This window comes from Hyperolius riggenbachi, chromosome 9 (assembly GCF_040937935.1).
Source record: "Hyperolius riggenbachi isolate aHypRig1 chromosome 9, aHypRig1.pri, whole genome shotgun sequence".
Classification (NCBI taxonomy): Eukaryota; Metazoa; Chordata; class Amphibia; order Anura; family Hyperoliidae; genus Hyperolius; species Hyperolius riggenbachi.
This window is the reverse complement of record NC_090654.1, coordinates 288,570,951-288,593,735: the sequence shown is the minus strand read 5'-3', so window position 1 is coordinate 288,593,735 and position 22,785 is coordinate 288,570,951. Positions and strand designations below refer to the sequence as shown.

At 45.0% G+C, this 22,785-nt stretch overlaps 1 protein-coding gene across 9 annotated transcripts in view; it reads left to right on the top strand.

The window, feature by feature from the left end:
• LOC137533369 (tyrosinase-like) overlaps positions 1 to 22,785 on the top strand; it is a 127,425-nt gene that overhangs the window by 78,349 nt on the left and 26,291 nt on the right. For 7 of the 9 annotated variants that reach the window (XM_068254754.1, XM_068254752.1, XM_068254753.1 and 4 more), the window contains one exon: positions 20,713 to 21,005. The gene's annotated coding sequence lies outside the window, so the exon portion shown is untranslated. Of the gene's footprint in view, positions 1 to 9,765; positions 13,061 to 20,712; positions 21,006 to 22,785 lie in introns of those variants that run through there. The other 2 variants (XR_011024180.1, XM_068254759.1) reach the window with 2 other exon arrangements.

The window sequence follows — 22,785 nt, the reverse complement described above, 5'->3', positions numbered from 1 at the left end:
AATACTCCTGGTCGGATGCGCGCGGGGCAAAGCAGCCTTTATAGGCTGAGGAGGCGTGTCTGACAGGAGGTACTGTCATCCTAGGGGTGGGCTGTTACTCTGCCTCTCGGGTATTTTAGGCCAAGTGAGTCAGTTGCTCACTGGCCTTGATATTAATCAGTTTGTTGGTTCTTGGCCTTAGCTAGTCAGTAATTTGAAGAGCTACATTTCATATATTGCGCATCAGCACGATATATATGTACTCTAGTCAGTCTAGAACTGTGTAATATATCTATATATATAAAATCGTGTGTGTGTGTGTGTGTGTGTGTGTGCGTGCGTGCGTGCGTGCGTGCGTGTGTATGTGCCGCGATCACGCGAAAACGGCTTGACCGATTTGAACGAAACTTGGTACACAGATCCCCTACTACCTGGGATGATAGGTTCTGGGGGTCTCGGGTCCCCCCTGCACAACTGGGCGGAGCTACAAACAGCAAATCAGATTCTACCTATTCAAGTCAATGGAAAAAATGTAAAAGGCTGCCATTCTCACAGTAATCAAGCCAGAGTCCTCACACTTGGCACAGTTGGTCACTTGGTGACCGAGGTTACAAATCCAGGAAAAGTGGGCGGAGCATAAAACAGCCAATCAAATTTCAGCCGTTCATTTTAAATGGGAAAATGTAAACTGCAGCCATTCTTAGACTGTAAATCGCAGGGTTCTCAAACTTGGCACACTTGGTCACTGGGTGAACGTGATTAAGATTCAAGAAAATGGGTGGAGCCTACAACTGCCAATCAAAATTCACCTATTGGTTTTCAAGGGGAATATTTAAACTGCTGCTATTCTTACACTTTTAATGGCAGAGGCTTCAAACTTGCTACAGTTGGTCATTGGGTGACTGGGGTCCAAATTCACTAAAGGGGTGGGGCCACATACAGCCAATCAGAGTTCCTTGGTGGATAAACTGCTTCCATTCACACATTTTTTGATGCCAGGAACCTGACAGCTTACAAACTTGGTCATTGAGTGACTGTGTGTCAAGGTTACAAAAAGTGGGCGGAGCCAAAACAACTTTTACTGGGAAAATATAAACTGCAGCCATTCTTACACCGTTAATGGCAGGGTTCTCAAACTTTGCACAGTTGGTCATTGGGTAACAGATTAAGATTTTGGAAGGTGGGTGGAGCCTACAACAGCCAATAAAAATTCACCTTTTGATTTTCAAAGGGAATATTTCATCTGCTTCTCTTATGCTGGTAAAAGCAGATGCCTCAAACCTGGTACCGTTGGTCACTGGGTGACCAGGGTCCAAATTCAGGAAGGGGGCGAAGCCACAAACAGCCAGATTTGTTTATTTTTCAATGGAAATATACAAAGTATTGATACCAAGGACCCCAAAGCTGATAAACTTGATAACTGAGTGACTGTATGTCAAGTTTAGAAAAAGTGGGCGGTGCCAACAACTTCATTTTTTACATTGCAGGGTTCCCAAACTTTACACAATTGGCCACTGGTTGACTGGGATGAATATTCAGAAATGTGGGTGGAGCCTAAAACAGCCAATCAAAATGTACCTATTGATTTTCAAGGGGAATATTCACATTGCTACCATTCTTACACTGTTAGTGGCAGAGGCCTCAAACCTGATACAGTCAGTAATTGGGTGACTGGGGTCCAAATTCACTAAAGGGGTGGAGCCACAAACAGCCAATCACATTTGTTTGATTGATTTCAGCCATACTGTTATTGGCAGAGTTCTCAAACGTGACACAGTTGGCCACTGGGTGACTGGGACTAATATTCAGAAAAGTGGGTGGAGCCTACAGCAGCCAATCAAAATTCACCTTTTGATTTTCAAGGGGAATATTTACATTGCTGCCTTTCATGCACTCTTAATGGCAGAGTCCTAAAATCTGCTACAGTCAGTCACTGGGAGACTGGGGTTTAAATTCTGAAGGGAGCGGACCAAAAACAGCCAATCAAATTTGTTAAATTTCAATGGTAAAATGCAACTTATTGATGCCAAGGACCCCAAAGCTCATAAACTTGGTCATTAAGTGACTGTATGTCAAGATTAGAAATAGTGGGCGGAGCCAAAAACAACTAACTTTTTACATGGGGAAATGCAAACTGCAGATTTTCTTACACTGTTAATGGCAGGGTTCTCAAACTTCACACAGTTGGTCACTGGGTGACTAGGATTAATATTCGGAAAAGTAGGTGGAGCCTACAAGAGCCAATCAAAATTCACCTATTGATTTTCAAGGGGAATATTGAAACTGCAGCCATTGTCACACTGTTAATAGCAGAGGCCTCAAACCTGCTACAGTCGGTCGTTACGTGTATGGGGTTCAAATTCAGTAAAGGGGCGGAGCTAAAAACAGCCAGATTTCTTTGATAAACTGCTTCCATTAGCACAATTTTGATGCCAGGAACCCAAAAGCTCACAAACTTGGTCATTGAGTAGTGACTGTGTGTCAAGCTTACAAAAAGTGGGTGGAGTTAAAAACAGATTTATATGGGAAATTGTAAATTGCAGCCCTTCTTCGCTGTTAATGGCAGGGTTCTCAAACTTAGCATAGCTGGTTACTGGGTGACTGGGATTAATATTCAGAAAAGTGGGTGGAGCCTAAAAATGCCAATCAAAAATCACATGTCACTTTTCAAGGAGAATATTAAAATTGCTGCCATTCTTGCACTGTTAATGGCACAAGCCTCAAACCTGGTACAGTTGGTCATTGGGTCACTGAGGTTCAAATTCAGAAAAGGGGACAGAGCCACAAACAGTGAATCAGATTTGTTTCATTTCATGAGAAAATACAAATTCTTGATGCCAAGGATCCCAAAACTCACAAACTTGAGCATTGAGTGACTGTGTGTCCAGGTTACAAAAAGTGGGCGGAGCCAAAAACAAATTTCACTGGGAAAGTGTAAACTGCAGCCCTTCTTACACTGTTTATTTCAGGGTTCCCAAACTTTGCCCAGATGGTCACTGAGTGACTGAGATTAATATTCAGGGAAGTGGGTGGGGCCTATAATAGCCAATCAAAATTCACCTGTTGATTTTCAAGTGGAATATTTAAATTGCTGCCATTTTTACACTGTTAATAGCAGATGCCTCAAACCTGCTACAGTTGGTCATTGGGTGACTGGGGTTCAAATGCTGGAGAGGGGCGGAGCCACAAACAGCCTATCTGATTTGTTTAATTTCTATGGGAATATACAAATTATTGATGCCAAGGGCCCCAAAGCTCACAAACTTGGTCATTGAGTGTTTGTGTGTTAGGGTTAGAAAGTGGGTGGAGCCAACACCAGTCAAATACACACCCGGGCAATGCCGGGTCTTCAGTGGGTGGAGACAATACAAATTTCACTGGGAAAATGTAAACTGCAGCCATTCTTACACTGTTAATGGCAGGGTTTTTAAACTTTGCACAGTTGGTCACTGGGTGACTGGGATTAATATTCAGAAAAGTGGGTGGAGCCTACAAAAGTGAATCAAACTTCACCTGTTGCTTTTCAAGGGGAATATTTAATTGCTACCATTCTTGAACCGTTAATGGTACAGGCCTCAAACCTGGTACAGTTGGTTATTGGGTGACTGGGGTTCAAATTCAGAAAAGGGGGTGGAGCCACACAGCCAATCAGATTTGTTTCATTTCAATGCAGATTATTGATACCAAAGACCACAAAGCTCACAAACTTGGTCAGTGAGTAATTGTGTGTTAGGGTTAGAAAAAGTAGGCGGAACCAACACCAGCCAAATATATGTATTTGGCTGTTGTTGACTCTGCATAATTTTTCTAGCCCTAACACACAATTACTCACTGACCAAGTTTGTGAGCTTTGCGGTGAAAAAATCTGATTGGCTGTTTGTGGCTCCACACCCTTTTCTGAATTTGAACCCCAGTCACCCAATAACCAACTGTACCAGGTTTGAGGCTAGTGCCATTAACAGTGCAAGAATGGTAGCAATTAAATATTCCCATTGAAAAGCAATAGGTGAAGTTTTATACACTTTTGTAGGCTCCACCCACTTTTCTGAATATTAATCCCAGTCACCCAGTGACCAACTGTGCAAAGTTTAAAAACCCTGCCATTAACAGTGTAAGAATGGCTGCAGTTTACATTTTCCCAGTGAAATTTGTATTTGTCTCCACCCATTGATGACCCGGCATTGCCCGTGTATGTATTTGGCTGGTGTTAGCTCCGCCCACTTTCTAACCCTAAAGGACAAACACTCAATTACCAAGTTTGTGAGCTTTGGGGTCCTTGGCATCAATAATTTGTATATTCCAATAGAAATTAAACAAATCAGATTGGCTGTTTGTGGCTTCACCCCCTCTCCAGCATTTGAACCCCAGTCACCCAATAACCAACTGTAGCAGGTTTGAGGCATCTGCTATTAACAGTGGAAAAATGGCAGCAATTGAAATCATCCACTTGAAAATCAACAGGTGAATTTTGATTGGCTATTATAGGCTCCACCCACTTCCCTGAATATTAATCTCAGTCACTCAGTGACCATCTGGGCAAAGTTTGGGAACCCTGCCATAAACAGTGTAAGAAGGGCTGCAGTTTACACTTTCCCAGTGAAATTTGTTTTAGGCTCCGCCCACTTTTTGTAACCTGGACACAAAGTCACTACTCAATGCCCAAGTTTGTGAGTTTTGGGATCCTTGGCATCAATAATTTGTATTTTCCATGAAATGAAACAAATATGATTCACTGTTTGTGGCTCTGCCCCCTTTTCTGAATTTGATCCCCAGTGACCCAATGACTAACTGTACCAGGTCTGAGGCTTGTGCCATTAACAGTGCAAGAATGGCAGCAATTGTAATATTCTCCTTGAAAAGCGACATGTGATTTTTGATTGGCATTTTTAGGTTCCACCCACTTTTCTGAACATTAATCCCAGTCACCCAGTAAGCAGCTATGCTAAGTTTGAGAACCCTTCCATTAACAGTGAAGAAGGGCTGCAGTTTACAATTTCCCAGAAAAATCTGTTTTAACTCCACCCACTTTTTGTTACCTGGACACACAGTCACTACCCAATGACCAAGTTTGTGACGTTTTGGGTTCCTGGCATCAAAATTGTGGTAATGGAAGCAGGTTATCCAGCAAAGAAATCTGGCTGTTTTTGGCTCCGCCCCTTCACTGAATTTGAACCCCAGACACTTAACGACCGACTGTAGCAGGTTTGAGGCCTCTGCTATTAACAGTGTAAGAATGGCTGCAGTTGCAATATTCCCCTTGAAAATCAAAAGGTGAATTTTGATTGGCTGCTGTAGGCTCCACCCACTTTCCTGAATATTAGTCCCAGTCACCCAGTGGCCAACTGTCATGTTTGAGAACCCTGCCGATAACAGTATGGCTGAAATAAATCTAACAAATCTGATTGGCTGTTTGTGGCTCCACCTCTTTAGTGAATTTGGACCCCAGTCACCCAATGACTGACTGTATCAGGTTTGAGGCCTCTGCCATCACCAGTGTAAGAATGGTAGCAATGTGAATAGTCCCCTTGAAAATCAATAGGTAAATTTTGATTGGCTGTTATAGGCTCCAGCCACATTTTTGAATATTCATCCCAGTCACCCAGTGGCTAATTGTGTAAAGTTTGGGAACCCTGCCATGTTAAAAATTTAGTTGTTGGCACCGCCCACTTTTTCTAACCTTGACATACAGTCACTCAATTATCAAGTTTATCAGCTTTGGGGTCCTTGGTATCAATACTTTGTATATTCCCATTGAAAAATAAACAAATCTGATTGGCTGTTTGTGGCTCCGCCCCCTTTCTGAGTTTGGGCCCTAATCACACAGTGAGCAACTGTACCAGGTTTGATGCATCGGCTTTTAACAGTATAAGGGCCTGTACACACTGCTGCGCTTTTAAATCGCAAGCCTTCATGAGAATAGGAAAAGCGCATCGCACCAGTGTGTACAGGTCTCCACGATTTTCATTATTTTTCAAAAGACCTTGCGATTAAAAAGCGCATGCGATTTGAAAAGCGCAGCGCAAGCGCAGCAGTGTGTACAGGTCCTAGGAGAATGGTAGCAGCTTAAACATTCCCTTTGAAAATCGAAAGGTGAATTTTTATTGGCTGTTGTAGGCTCCACCCACCTTCCAAAATCTTAATCTCAGTTACCCAATGACCAACTGTGCAAAGTTTGAGAACCCTGCCATTAACGATGTAAGAATGGCTGCAGTTTATATTTTCCCAGTAAAAGCTGTTTTTGGCTCCGCCCACTTTTTGTAACCTTGACACACAGTCACTCAATGACCACATTTGTGAGCTTTCAGGTTCCTGGCATCAAAAATGCGTGAATGGAAGCAGTTTATCCACCAAGGAAATCTGATTGGCTGTATGTGGCCCCACCCCTTTAGTGAATTTGGACCCCAGTCACCCAATGACGACTGTAGCAAGTTTGAAGCCTCTGCCATTAACAGTGTAAGAATGGCAGCAGTTTAAATATTCCCCTTGAAAATCAATAAGTGAATTTTGATTGGCTGTTGTAGGCTCCACCCATTTTCTTGAATCTTAATCGCATTCACCCAGTGACCAACTGTGGCAAGTTTGAGAACCTTGCGATTAACATTCTAAGAATGGCTGCAGTTTACATTTTCCCATTTAAAATGAACGGCTGAAATTTGATTGGCTGTTTTATGCTCCGCCTACTTTTCCTGGATTTGTAACCTCGGTCACCAAGTGACCACCTGTGCCAAGTGTGGGGACTGTGGCTTGATTACTGTGAGAATGGCAGCCTTTTACATTTTTTCCATTGACTTGAATGGGTGAAATCTGATTTGCTGTTTGTAGCGCCGCCCAGGTGTGCAGGGGGGCCGCGAGACCCCCAGAACCTATCATCCCAGGTAGTAAGGGATCTGTGTACCAAGTTTTGTTCAAATCGGTCAAGCCGTTTTCGAGTGATCGCGGCACATACATACACACACACACACGCACACACACACAACATGCATACATACATACAGCTATATCTGATCATGTGTGCTAAATGCCCCAATGTGATGTACGTGGGAGAAACTGGACAAACACTGCGCAAACGTATGAATGGACACAGGCACACTATTAATGATACCAAATCTGGACTCCCAGTTGCTACACACTTTCGGTCCAACGGACACAGCATGGATGATCTTCGTGTCACTGCCCTGAAGGGCGGCTTCAAAACGTCAAATGACCGATTAATAGCAGAAACAAAATTTATAAATTGGTTCAAAGCTGTGCAGAAGGGTCTGAATAAGGACAACAACTTTCTATATTGGTATGAGATTGATGATATATGAACTGTCTCAGCCACTCTAGCTGAACTTGTGAACTAAGAATTTACGATACCTCTGGGTCAATCCTAATACCAGGTCTGTGAGCAATGGAGTAAACAAGGATCCTTATCTTACCCCATTTAGATGGTCTGTTTGTATTAAGGCATCTTAATGACGTATTTATGCTTGAAAAAAATATCTGTTTTCCCTTTTGATGTTGCATGTATATAAGCTGTCTGTACCACCAGCTTGCAAACTAACAGGATGTAAACCTGACGAAGGCTGCAAGGCCGAAAGCTTGTTTATTCTTATTCATTTGTAGTTAGCCAATAAATGGTATCATCCTGATTTAAAACTTCTTGCCTATACATACATACATACACACATCCGATTATATATATATATATATATATATATATATATATATTGTGACAAAGTGGATAGAAAGTATTTATGCACTTTGTCTGGAATGGTAGTAGATGGGAGGTATGTTGCACCCAGGATCCGACGCTACATGCAGTAGCAGCTCCAGAGTTTGTGTGGCTTGGTTATGTGAATAGCTAAGTCTCACTATTGGGCTGGAGCTGACCAGAAGCAAGGCGGGTGGGTGCTTCTGGTCGTCCTATCCTGGGTGGAATTGCACTCCGGGTTTTACCTCAACTGGTCAGCTTCACAGCTGACACATAAAAAAGGTGATCACTTCCTGGTTGGTGTGTGTGAGCAGCATGGCTGCTAGTCAGAGACTCTGACAAAACTGCTGGGAGTTATCCAGGATTGCATTATTCAAAAGCTACCACCTTTCATATGGACTTTGCATGGAAAGTGCTGTTTGAAACCCGCTGCATATTAAGGTTTGCTTTGCTGTGGACTTACTGTCTTTGAACTGTTTGTGTCACTTTGCTGTGGAATAAAAATACAAAGTTTTGCACTTTGAAACTGTGTCAGAGCCTGCTTCACTGTCTGCCAAGCCTACCAGTTGATGCTAGTCCCTCACAATTGGTGGAGGATGCGGGCAAAGTGGCAGAGTGAAATGCAGTGCTCTTAAAGGGACAGTGCCATCGATAATTGTTTTCATCTCCTTGGACTGAGAATCTGTACAGCAGAATGGAGGAGTTAGTCAAGCAATTGGCACTGGCTACTATTGAACAGCGGCAAACTAATGCAGTCCTTCAGCAGCAAACAACAGCTATGCAGGAGCAATCTAAGGAAATGTATGAAAGACTGGCTACAGCTGCAGAGGCTGACAGAAAGCTTCTGACTGAGGTTGTACAAAAACTTGCTGAGCGAAGCTCAGAGGCCCAAGCGGGTGTCCCGGGCAATGCTGGCTCTATCCGAGCTAGTTGTTTTCTTCAAAAAATGACACCGCATGATGATGTGGAGGCCTTCCTGCATACGTTTGAAAGGACTGCAGAAAGGGAGGCCTGGCCTAAAACCCAGTGGGCAGGGTTGGTAGCACCTTTTCTGACGGGCGATGCCCAGAAAGCCTATTTTGACCTTGCCCTGGAAGACGCCAAGGATTATGACAAACTGAGAAATGAAATCCTGAGACGTCTGGGTGTCACGCCGGCCGTACGGGCCCAACGAGTACACAGTTGGGAGTATTCACCGTCAAAGTCTCCTAGGTCCCAGATGCACGACTTGATTCATCTGATGAAAAAGTGGCTTGAGCCGGAAGTGTTAACAGGTCCTCAGATCGTGGAAAGGATCACTATGGACCGTTTCTTGCGAGCGCTTCCTCAAGCTTTACGGAGATGGGTGAGCCATTCGAATCCAAAATCGGCAGACCAGCTAATCGAGATGGTGGAATGCTACCTTGCTGCTGAGGAATCCCTGGCCTGGTCGACAGCTCAGCGAGCCCCAGCCCCAAAGCCGTCAGCTCCCAAGGCAATGGGTAAGACTAAACCTGTGGTGTTTGGGGGTGTAGAAGGGGAGCGTCATGCTGCAGAGGGACTTAAAGGGTTTGCTGGGAAGCGAGTGGGACTTCCCTCTAGAAACCCAGGACTTATACAATGTTGGCGGTGTAACGAATGGGGACATATTGCAGCTAACTGTCCGCTTGCTATGGAGTGTGACCATGCTCGCAGACTGTCTTTCTTTGCTCTAACAGTCTGCCAGGGGAACTCTGAGTCACATATGACTGTGGTCAAGATTGCTGGTAACAGTGTGCATGCACTTCTGGACTCAGGCAGCCTTGTGACACTGGTCCATGGCAGTCTTGTAAAGAGTAACCTGCTTGGTGAACGGCACATAGCGGTTCTGTGTGTTCATGGAGACTGTAAAAAGTACCCCACTGCTGTTTTACCCCTGGAAACAAACTGTGGAGTGGCCTCTCATGAAGTAGCAGTGGTCCCAAACTTGGCACACAGTGTCATTTTGGGAAGAGATTTTCCCCTTTTCTGGACCTTGTGGGAGGGGCAAAAACAATGCAATATGAAGTTGGAATGTGTATCTGAACCTCCAGTATTATTGCCTGTATGTGAGCAAAATGTATGTAAAAATGATGAGGAACTCAGAGGTGATGCTGTGTCTTACCCTTTAACAGTTATGGCAGGTGAAATAGGGGAACCTGGGGAAACAACCAGTGAATCTCCTATGCCAGAGTGGGAGGTCTCCCGAGAAAATTTTGGTACTGCCCAAATGAGGGACCCTACTCTGGTTAGGGCATGGGAAAATGTAACTGTAATAAATGGTGTGAGTCAGGCTCCAGGTGCAGAGGGTGAGTTTCCACATATGGCTGTTAATAATGAGTTACTGTATAGAATTGAAAAAGTCCGAAGTGAAGTGGTCGAACAGCTTGTGGTTCCTCAACCTTTTCGCCAGCTAGCCTTAGATCTAGCACATAAACACCCTCTGGGGGGTCACCTGGGGGCTGAAAAGACAAAGGATCGGATCTTACAAAGGTTCTTTTGGCCTGGGGTGCATGGCGATGTAAAGAAATACTGTGAATCATGTCCTGAGTGTCAAATGTCTGCTCCTCTGCCACATTTCCGCAGCCCCCTCGTTCCATTGCCTATCATTGAGGTACCCTTTGATAGGATAGCAATGGATCTAGTGGGCCCGTTGGTTAAATCTGCCAGAGGAAACCAATACATTTTAGTTGTCTTGGATTATGCCACCCGCTACCCGGAGGCAATTCCATTGAGGAACTCCTCCTCCAAGACAATAGCAAAAGAACTGTTTCAGATGTTTACTCGCACTGGTATTCCAAAAGAGATCTTAACAGATCAAGGGACACCCTTTATGTCCAAAGTAATGAAGGAATTGTGTAAAGTAATGAAAATCAAACAGTTACGTACTTCAGTATACCATCCACAGACGGATGGTCTGGTAGAACGATTTAACAAAACACTAAAAAATATGCTGAAAAAGGTAGTGGAAAAAGATGGCAGGGACTGGGACTGTCTCCTGCCCTATCTATTGTTTGCCATTAGGGAGGTTCCCCAGTCTTCCACGGGGTTCTCGCCCTTTGAGTTGTTGTACGGACGGCAACCCCGTGGTATACTGGATATAGCCAAAGAGACCTGGGAACAAGAAACCACTCCCCATAGAAGTGTAATAGAGCACATTTCCCTTCTGCAGGAAAGGATAGCAGCAGTGATGCCCGTGGTCAGAGAACACTTGCAACAAGCTCAGGAAGCTCAAAGCCGTATATATAACAGGGCAGCAAAAGTTAGAACTTTCAACCCTGGGGATCGGGTACTCGTGCTCATTCCCACGGTAGAAAGTAAGTTCCTGGCCAAATGGCAGGGCCCCTATGAGATCATTGAGAAGGTGGGGGAAGTAAATTACAGAGTATACCAACCGGGGAAACGAAAGCCAGAGCAAGTGTACCATGTCAACCTCATTAAGCCTTGGAAAGATAGAGTGGCCCTGGCCGCTACAGTGGTGTCACAGGAATCACGATGTGGGGGAGTTCCAGAAGTAACAATTGCTGATACCCTGTCCCCTTCCCAGAAACAGGAAGTTAAAGAGTTCCTGTTACGAAATAAAGACATATTTTCAGAGCTTCCAGGATGCACTAGTGTGATACAGCATGATGTTGTTACTGATCCCTATGTACAAGTTCGTGTGAAACCTTACCGAATTCCTGAGGCCCGTAGACAGGCAGTAGCAGAGGAGGTTCAGAGAATGCTAGAGCTGGGGATTATTGAAGAGTCTAACAGTGAGTGGAACAGTCCCATAGTTCTAGTCCCTAAGCCAGACGGGACCTTGAGGTTTTGCAACGATTTTCGAAAATTAAATGAGGTATCGAAATTTGATGCATACCCCATGCCCAGGGTGGATGAATTAATTGAGAGGTTGGGCCCGGCCAGGTATATAACAACCCTTGATTTAACTAGGGGATATTGGCAGGTCCCTCTAACTGAGCAGGCCAAAGAGAAGACAGCATTCACCACTCCTGAGGGGTTATTTCATTACAAAAAAATGCCCTTTGGGTTGCAAGGGGCTCCTGCTACCTTTCAAAGAATGATGGACAGAATTCTCAAGCCCCATCAATACTTTGCTTCAGCTTATTTAGATGACATAGTCATATTTAGCCATGACTGGGACAGTCATCTGCCCAAAGTGCAGGCTGTCTTAGACTCCCTCAGAAAATCTGGGCTGACAGCCAATCCAAAGAAATGTGCGGTAGGACTAGAGGAAGCCCGGTATTTAGGATACACCATAGGGCGGGGTTTGATAAAGCCCCAAATAAACAAGGTTGAGGCCATTAGAGACTGGCCTCAGCCTAAAACAAAAAAACAAGTAAGGACTTTTTTAGGCCTGGTGGGTTATTACAGAAGGTTTTTGCCCAATTTTGCCACGGTAGCCACCCCAATTACTGATTTGACAAAAGGGAAAGACTCCGGTAAAATACACTGGGGCCCGGAGGCTGAGAAGGCATTTCAGGATCTTAAAACCCTTTTGTGCAGGGGTCCGGTGCTTATCACTCCTAACTTTAATAAAGAATTTGTTGTACAAACTGATGCTTCAAGTGTTGGGTTGGGAGCAGTGTTGTCTCAAGAAGTGGAAGGTGAGGAGCATCCAGTTGTGTATCTGAGTCGAAAGCTGACACCTGCGGAGAGAAATTATAGTATTGTAGAGCGTGAATGCCTTGCTATCAAGTGGGCTCTGGAGGCTCTCCGATACTACCTCCTGGGTCGTCAATTTCGTCTCATTACTGATCATGCTCCACTCACCTGGATGTGTAAAAATAAAGAGCAGAATGCCAGGGTAACACGTTGGTTCCTGGCACTACAGCCCTTCAGGTTCACTGTGGAACATAGGGCTGGGAAACTGCAAGGAAATGCTGATGCCCTCTCAAGGACACATTCTCTCATGGCAGAAGGTGTCCGAACCCATGGGTTCGAACAGAGGGGGGAGGTATGTGACAAAGTGGATAGAAAGTATTTATGCACTTTGTCTGGAATGGTAGTAGATGGGAGGTATGTTGCACCCAGGATCCGACGCTACATGCAGTAGCAGCTCCAGAGTTTGTGTGGCTTGGTTATGTGAATAGCTAAGTCTCACTATTGGGCTGGAGCTGACCAGAAGCAAGGCGGGTGGGTGCTTCTGGTCGTCCTATCCTGGGTGGAATTGCACTCCGGGTTTTACCTCAACTGGTCAGCTTCACAGCTGACACATAAAAAAGGTGATCACTTCCTGGTTGGTGAGTGTGTGTGAGCAGCATGGCTGCTAGTCAGAGACTCTGACAAAACTGCTGGGAGTTATCCAGGATTGCATTATTCAAAAGCTACCACCTTTCATATGGACTTTGCATGGAAAGTGCTGTTTGAAACCCGCTGCATATTAAGGTTTGCTTTGCTGTGGACTTACTGTCTTTGAACTGTTTGTGTCACTTTGCTGTGGAATAAAAATACAAAGTTTTGCACTTTGAAACTGTGTCAGAGCCTGCTTCACTGTCTGCCAAGCCTACCAGTTGATGCTAGTCCCTCACAATATATATATATATATATATATATATATATATATATATATATATATATATATATATATATATATGGCGTAGCTTTGGAGCTGTAGGCCCCGATGCAAGTTTTACATTGGGACCCCCCAAGCACTCTATACATAACAATTGATATGGCGCACCAAAACCTGCTAATGGCAACTACAGTGTCAGAGGTGCAAGAAGGGGATGGGGAACAGCTTGTTAATGATTACCACTATTCAAAGTATCTATAGAAGTGATTATTATCAGCACAGGACCAATAGAGAGCTAATACTGCATTTGAGGGAGGGCCCTTTGGGGCCCCTCTGGCCCAAGGGCCCCGATGCGGTCACTACCGCTGCAACCCCTATTGCTATGCCCCTGTATATATATATATATATATATATATATATTTGTAATTATAGTAATATAGTATTATTGTAATTATTATTATTGTATTTCTGTGTATGATCCGGCAAGCCCACGACTCCGATTAAAGTCTCATCCTTTTGTACCTCAGTCATCGGATACCGTTTTAGATCCTGGCTAGCCTCTCGACCCTGCCTTTGTCTCACCCTTAATGGTATCTCAGTCATCTGATCCTATGTGTATGACTTTGGCCTGTTACTGACTTAGCACTTGTCTCTACCCGTGTACTGTAGCTATCTGATTACCCGTGTACGATCTTAGCCTATTTCGCCCTTCTGTACTGCTCATTTCTTACTTTCCGTGTATGACCTCAGCTAACGACCTGACCGCGATTATCTGTGTATTTGTGTGTGCGTTTAACCCAGCGTCACACATTGCCTAAGCTTCTTCCTACTGCACAATATTAATCGCTTTAGGGCGATTTGTGACTCCTCCTCAGATGTCATATTCACATCAATGTCACCTGCAGTTTGAAGTTAGCTGACCAGTTTTTCCAGATGTACATGGAGGACTTTTGTCATCAGCTGAAGACGTGGAATGACTGATGATAGCGACCTGAACTAAAAGCTCTGTGCACAGTAGTTCTAAAGGTGGCTACACACTACACAATTAAAAGATCCAGTTTTACACTAATTCGATAACTATGATCGGTTGTCCCAAAAAATCGAAAGATCTTTTTTTTTCATTTGTTCGAGAAATCTGATCAAATTTCCTGTTTTTCCTTGCTACCAGCATGCTGAAGATGATAGGAAAAAATTGGAAAACACCTTATTTACCATCAATTACAGAATGGGCATGGGAGGTGTATAGTTTCTTGGAAGCCAAAGAAAGTATAGATATTAGAGATTTACGACAAACTAAGGAAAAATGGGCTATCATTCTTAATAAAAAAAAATGAGGAGGAAGGAGGAGGCTTAACCTCCCTGGTGGTCTATTAAAACCGCCAGGGGGCAGCGCAGCACTTGAATTTTTTTTTTTTCAATCATGTAGCTAACCTAGCGCTAGCTACATGATAGCCGCTGTGCAGCGGCATCCCAGCACCCCTTCCGATCACCTCCGGCGATCAGAACAAACAGGAAATCCTGTTCAGAACGGGATTTTCTGTTTGGCTTCCCCCGTCGCCATGGCGACGATCGGGATGACGTCATCTACGTCATGGTGTCGGAGGGAGTCCCGATCCACCCCATAGCGCAGCCTGGCGGTGATTGGCCAGGCTGCGCAAGGGGTCTGGGGGGGCCCTCTAGCGGGTAGCAGCGATTCGCGCGGAGTGGCGGTGATCAGAACAAACACGCAGCTAGCAAAGTGCTAGTTGCGTGTAACAAAGTAAAAAGTGAGCAAATCGGCCCACCAGGGCCTAAGCTATCCACCGCGGTGGCTTAGCCCGAGCTCAGCTCGGGCTTACCGCTGAGGAGGATAAGGGATCGAGGGAGGAGCGGTCCACGGGCGTTCAAGCAGTAGGATTAGCCATACTATGCCAGGGAAAAAACACATATATAAGTAAATAAATACTTGATCTACTTACATAACAGATGTATGGTACTGTCCACGTTTTGATGTCAGTGAATGTTATATAGTAAATGAAGAGAATTCTGTCCCTGGTGGGGGCCATGTCTTTTGCCCACAGTTTAGGCTAAAACCTGATGTCATTTCTGCCCTTTACTTTTTTTCCTTTCTCCTCCAATCACTGAGTCACCTCAGCCTTGCTTGTAAACACAAGTGAACAGGGGATCGTGTTTCAGATAAGCAGCTAGGCAAGGAAATAAAGGGAAGAGGAGGAATATATTATAGATAAAAAAAAAAACAACATGCAGCTGTTTGGCACTGACTACTAAATGGCCAGTGCCCCTTAAAGAGAACCAGAGATGAATGATTAAATAGATTTAAACATACCTGGGGCTTCCTCAAGCCCCATCAGCCTGGATCGCTCCTGCGCTGCCTTTCTCCGCTGCCTCTATCCGCCGGTACCGGGTCCCGTCATTTGGGCCAGTCGACAAAAAGCGCAGTTCGCTTCCTCCGTACTGCGCAGGTGCATGCGTAAAGAGATGGAGGGAGTCCCTGTGGATGCGGAAAACTGTCCGTGTCCGGCGGAAGTGACGGGACCCAATACCGGAGATGCAGGCAGAGGAGGATGTCGGCGTGGGAGCAATCAGAGCGGATGGGGCTGGAGGAAGCACATGTGTAACATCATTTTTCATCTTCCAGGTCTCATTTGTCTCTGGTTCCCAATCCCTTTAACCACTTAACGACCGCCTAACGCCGATAGGCGGCGGCAGGTCGTAAGTGGTTTTACATGGAAACGGGCGCTCGTTCCATGTCAGTTCACGGAGGGTGTCTCCGTGAACAGCCTGCGAGCCTCCGATCGCGGCTCGCAGGCTAAATGTAAAAACGCGGGGAAGAAATCCCCTGTGTTTATAGGAGATCGGCGATCCCTGGCCTCTGATTGGCCAGGGATCGCCGGCATCTGATAGGCTGAAGCCTATCAGAGGCAGTGCAGGATGGATCGCCATCCTGTGCCGCCCATAGGAAGGAGGGGAGGGAGGGAAGGACAGGGAGGCTGGGAATTGCTGCGGAGGGGGGCTTTGAGGAGCCCCCTCGCTCGGCCACACAGAGCAGCAGCGATCAGACCCCCCCCAGCAGGACATCCCCCTGGTGGGGAAAAAAAGGGGGGGGGAAGTCTGATTGCCCTGCCTCTATCCTGATCTGTGCTGTGGGCTGGAGTGCCCACGCAGCACAGATCAGCGAAAAACAGCCCGGTCTGGTAACTCCAAATCATAACAGCAGAAAAAGTTTTGAACGTTTTGAATGTAGTATTAGCATCTTTATCACTTAATACACTCAGACCAGTTGCTATTGAAATTTGATTTTTATGGTGACACTCCCACTTTAAGGGATGGAGGTTGGCGTTAACAAAAGTAAGGCAGAGGCCGATGAACCTTCATTTTGTCCATCATGTCTAGTGAAGCGTCTCGGCACGTTGCGGCACTATCCATTGGGGTGAGTGGAAACTGTACCGCAGATTTGCGATGGGTTATGGCATCCCGACGTCTACTGCAGAGTACGATGCATGTAGGAAATCGGTTCTTATAGGCATAAAATGTAAAGGATCTCTAAAGAGGTTGCTTTGGTAATATGGATGGATGTGAGTGCGGATGGGGGTATGTATGAGAAAGTGTAGGTTAGATATTCTTGCATTGTATTTTGGCTTAAAGTTTCTCGCATTAAAAATCTCTCGCATTAAAAATCTCTCTCTATGATGTAAATATCTCCCAACATAAGCGGGCACCTATGAAGCCTGTTTTATCTAACTTGGTTGTCGTGCTAAAACTGAGTCTGAAAAAAAGAAAAAAATGTCCTGTTTTTATTCGATAAAAAAAGGAGTATTGGATTTTTCTGATCAATTTATATCAAAATTGTATGGTGTGTGGTAGATTGTCAATTACTTGATGTAAAGACCCAAGCAATTTTTTTTTTTTTTTTGTCATCATTTGTCAGTTTTCAATCATTGGTCAGATTTTTGAAAAGTTACAATCAGTCAGAAAAATGTATTGCAATTCTTGAATTGAAAAGATATTTAAAAATTGTATGGTGTGTGGCCACCTTTAAAGGGAATCAGAAGCCTAAACGAAAAACAAACAAACAAACAAACAAACAGATACTTACCTAAAGAGAGGGAAGACTCTGGGTCCTATAGCAATTAATATTGTCTGAAATTGTAATAATTCGTAATTTTCGTGTATTTGTGCCGACTTAGCGGTTAATAGCAAATTTCCCATACCTGCTATTGCCACCAGAATTGCTAGGCAAAATAATGAATAGTGAATACAGTACATATAAAGGTACATATAAAGGTACAAGTCAATTTTTTTTTCAAAAAGACCAAAACATTTTTTAAGAAAATCGATTTTAAAAATGCAAAGGAAAAAAAAGGTTACTAACTGTCGTTTATTTTTCAGTTTAAAAACCATTTTTACTTTACGTTTTTAAAATCGATTTTCTCAAAAACTAAAAGTTACAAACACTAAAGTCTCGTACACACACCTGAATTTTACAAATGACCGGTCGTTTGGACGTTTGAACGACCCGACGTTTGAATGTCGTGTACAAATGATCGTCCAGCTAAGACTGGACTTCAACGATCCAACAAGCGGATCCATCAAAACCAGTCATATCAGCTGAAAGATCGTTTGAACACACGCCTGATTTGACGTCCAAACGACCGGTCGTTCAAATGTCCAAACGACCGGTCATTTGGAAAAATCAGGCGTGTGTACGAGCCTTTAACCTCCTTGGCAGTAACCCCGTGTGTGACACGGGGTAAGCCGCCGGAGGGTGCCGCTCAGGCCCTGCTGGGCCGATTTACATAATTTTTTTTTTCAAACACGAAGCTAGCACTTTGCTAGCTGCGTGTTTGCTCTGATCGCCGCCGCCCGCCGCCGATGCGCCGCTACCCGCCGCGGAAACAGGCCCCCCCCGCATACCCCTTGCGCAGCCTGGCCAATCGCCGCCAGGCTGCGCTATGGGGTGGATCGGTACTCCCTGTGACGATGACGTCACTCCATTAGTCGCCATGGCGACAGGGGAAGCCCTCAAGGAAATCCTGTTCAGAACGGGTTTCCTTATGGGCAAGCGGCGCCGGCGGCGATCGGAGGGGACGGGCGGACGCCGCGGGGAGGGGGGAAGCAGGTAGCTAGCGCTAGGCTAGCTACATGCTAAAAAAAAAAAAATGGCGAAAAAAACCCTCCCGCGGCTGCACAGCCGCGGGAATTATACCGCCAGGGGGGTTAATAGGCTGCCACTGATTATAGACCGTAAAACATTCAACCTACTTTGTAAATGTGTAAATATAAAAGAAAACCCTGTGATACTTAAAAAAGTCATTTTTAGGAGTAGGAGGATAAATACAACTGTTTATCTCATCAGATTATTTTTACCTCAGGTTCACTTTAAGGAAATTGCATTCTTCAGAGAATCATAGCTCATCTGTTTTCCATTAAACAAGGGAAGTTTTTCCATCAGTGGAGATAAGGTATCCCCAGTACTCTGATGGCTGCAGTATCCATCATAGAGGCAATGTCATCACTAGTCAGATATGTGCAGCGTGGACCCGCATGACATGTGACAGCGGGCAGAGATTGCTGGAACCGATTCTTGGAATAAATAAGATTGTTTGGCGTTGCTGCTGCTGTTACATGTGCACAGATTTACATTTTTATTATTTGGGCTGCCCGCTGCATCTCTCAGATTCATAACAGCAAAATGAGTAAAGCTCTCTGCACACTCGCATGCAAATTCTCATGCAGATCAATCATGCAGGAACCAGCGCTATCTCTACAGCTAAATTAAATCCCAGGGTTTTCTTTCCTGCGGGATTGATCTGCATGCATGGATTTGCATAAGAATTTGCATGCGAGTGTGCAGAGGGCTTTGCTAATTTTGCTGTTTTATTTGCCAGACCCAAAGCTTTGGAGACACAGTCTTTTGTCATGCTGCCCCTACACTTCGGAACACCCTGCCCCACCCAATCAAGACAGCTCCACCCCTGGAAGCATTTAAAGAGGAACTCCAGTGAAAATAATGTAATAAAAAAAGTGCTTCATTTTTACAATAATTATGTATAAATGACTTAGTCAGTGTTTGCTCATTGTAAAATCTTTCCTCTCCATGATTTACATTCTGACATTTATTACATGGTGACATTTTTACTGCTGGCGGGTTATGTAAGCTGCAGCTATTTCCCACACTGTAACAAGGTTCACAGACAGGAAACTGCTAGGAGTACCACGGTCCTCAGAGTTTCACCACAATATCAGTCATACAGCGCCCCCTGATGGTCTGTTTATGAAAAGGAATACATTTCTCATGTAAAAGATATTTGGTATAGGACAAGGACACAAGTTGAAGTGCAGATTCTGTTGTTTAGGGGTTTGGGTTTTTTTTGTCTTTAAAGGGGAACTGAAGTAAGAGGTATACAGAGGCTGCAATATTTATTTCCTTTTAATCAATACCAGTTGCCTGGCAGCCCTGCTGGTCTATTTCTCTGCAGTAGTATCTGAATAACACCAGAAACAAGCATGCAGCTAGTCTTGTCAGATCTAACTTTAAAGTCTGAAACACCATATCTGCTGCATGCTTGTTCAGGGGCTATGGCTAAAAGTATTAGAGGCAGAGGATCAGCAGGGCTGCCAGGCAACTGGTACTGCTTAAAAGGAAATAAACATGGCAGCCACCGTATACCTCTCTCTTCAGTTCCCCTTTAACCTCCTTGGCGGTAAGCCCGAGCTGAGCTCGGGCTATGCCGCTCAGGAGGAGATCTCAGCCCCTGGTGGGGCGATTTTCAATCTGTAAAATGCTGTACGTGCAGCTAGCACTTTGCTAGCCGCGCGTACAGCTTGATCGCCGCTGCTCTGCGGCGATCGCCCGCACGCAGCGGCGCAAGAGGGCCCCCCCCCCGCCAGAGCCCTGCGCTGCCCGGACCAATGAGTTCCGGGCAGCACTATGGGCTGGATCGGAGACATCTGACGTCAGGACGTCGGCTGACGTCCATGACGTCATTCCGATCGTCGCCATGGCGACAGGAGAAGCCAAACAGGGGAGCGCGTTATATACGCGTTCCCCTGTTTGCTATTGTTGCCGGCGACGATCGAACTAGAGGGACACATGCGCCCTCTAGTGGAGTTTCATGTAGCTACCACTCTAGTAGCTTTATATGAAACATTAAAAAAAAAATTGGAATTCTGCAATTTTTGCAGAAAAAATTAACCGCCAAGGAGGTTAAATAAACCACACCGACTTGTAAAGCCATGCATATTGATCTGTTCTAACTTGACACACTGGACGCCTATCTGCGCGTACAGACCACACTCAGGGGCGTAACTAGAAATCCCCGGGTCCCTCTGGAACTTTTTTGGGGGTAGGAGGGGTCGCAACATAAGAGGAGAGCGTGGCACAGATCAGCGGGGAGGGGCAGACATCCCCCTCCCCCCCACACACCTCTGGCTCTCCTCTCAGCGGACTCATTTTAGTCTGGAAAAATGCACTTCTTATTTGTCTGTTTGCACATATTTTCAATTTTAAAATGTTTCACCATAGGGCCGTTCAACATTCCACCGTTCTGAATCATAAAGTGATTTCACCTGAGTTAAATGTGTATTTCTGTAAAAATGGAAGATTATCAGGATGTCGTTACCGAAGCACTACTGAAGAACATGAAAAACAAGCTGAATTCCTTGTCCCACGACCGCCGGCTAGACAAGTGCACCACACACAGCCATGGGCTGCAGAACAGGTACTCTTGGCTGCTGTGAGGATCCCAGCAGTGCTTCAGCGAGACTGGACTTCCAGAAGACTTCGGTGTAAAGGTATCTTCAGTCCTTACTAGAGGGGTACGTTTTTCTGTCTGTTAGACCTATTACTCCCTTGGCTTAATCTCTGTATGTATATCTGTCAATACATTTCACTGGAAGCAGATGTAGTTGGTGCCCAGCGTTGTTTTTCCTACTACTTTTTACTGCAAGTTGTCAACTGGCCGGTACACACTACATTTCCTGGAGGCAGATTGCTGGAGGTCAGTCAGCATCGAGTGCCGGCCAAATTCTTTTGACTCTTTTTATACCTTTTTTGGAACCTTTTTCTGTATTAGTCCTATTAGGTCTCCCTCAAGCACTCTATGGATCACACCCCACATAGGACACCAAAACCTGCAAAGGACAATCATTGTGTCAGAGGGGTTTAAGCAGGGGAGGAGAACAGATAACAACTATTCCAACACATATAGAGAGGGATCACTGCAGCACCCATTGCAGCTCCCTTGCAGCTAAGGGGCCTCGGTGGTCTTAGCCAGCGTTAAAGAGACACTGAAGTCAGTCTAAATTTCCTTTTTTAAATTGTAGTTATGTTAATCACTATAACCCCTGCTAAACCGCCGCCATCCCGCGGCAAAACGAGGGGTTAATACCCTCCAAATCCCCCCTGCAAAATTAACGACTTTATTGGTCGTGGATTCTGCTGCTCCTGGAGGCAGAGCTGCCTCCATGCGCGACTATCAGCCGGCAGATCTACGCCTCTTCCCCGCCCCTCTCTGTGACGGCAGATTGAGAGGGGCGGGGAGAGGCGGCGATCAGCCGGTATTGACAGGCTGAGAGGCAGAGCTACAGGGCTTAGCTCTGCCTCTTCAGGAAGCGCTCCCCGGGCACCACGTCACTCACAGACAGGACTCATTCAGGGGCTTTGTGTGATATGCCCTTCTGGTGAGTGGTGCCACATAAGGGGAGCTTTGATTTTACCCTGTCCAAGGTGGTGGCAGTACCCCCAGGAGTGGAGCACGGGGTGCAGGATATAGCTTATCTCAAGGCGGCAATACTTGGCACTATGTGCATATTTGATTAATATTTTACAGGGTATAACTTCAACCTTTGGAGTTTTGATGCACAGTGAATTTTGCATAGACTGCTTTTAAGGGTGAAGTGACCTTCTGATTACTGCGAACCCCTGATACTGTATACTTTTCACCATAGGAGCGCAGTAATATTTCATAATTTATATCAAGTAATTGACAATGCATCACACACCATACTATTCTTGGTAAAGTTAGTCTGAATGTTTCCAACATGTCTAATCTCCAAAAATCTGAAAAATTTGATTTATCGATCAAAAACAAAGAAAAGCTCTAGATTTTTCAGGACAACCAATTGAAATGATCTAAATGGTGACAAATTGGATATTTTAATTGTGTGGTATGTGGCAGTTTCTTGCGAAGTCACATTATACACCATGTAGAGGTCCCCTGTGTTAGTATGCGTCCTAACTCTGGCCCTGTAACATGCATAGTACAAACGTGCAAACATTCAGTGTGTCAAGCCTGTCTGAAGATTAGGAGCACATCACATAGTGTAATGGTTAAGGGCTCTGCCTCTGACACAGGAGACCTGGGTTCAAATCTCGGCTCTGCCTGTTCAGTAAGCCAGCACCTATTCAGTAAGGAGTTTCTTGGGCAAGTCTCCCTAACACTGCTACTGCCTACTGAGTGCGCTCTAGTGGCTGCCTCGCAAGCGCTTTGAGTCCAACAGGAGAAAGGCGCTATGCAAATACTGCAAAATACTGCAATATCGTAATAATGTACTCTCCTGGGACAGAGCATCAAACGAATCACCCAAGGGAGCTGCC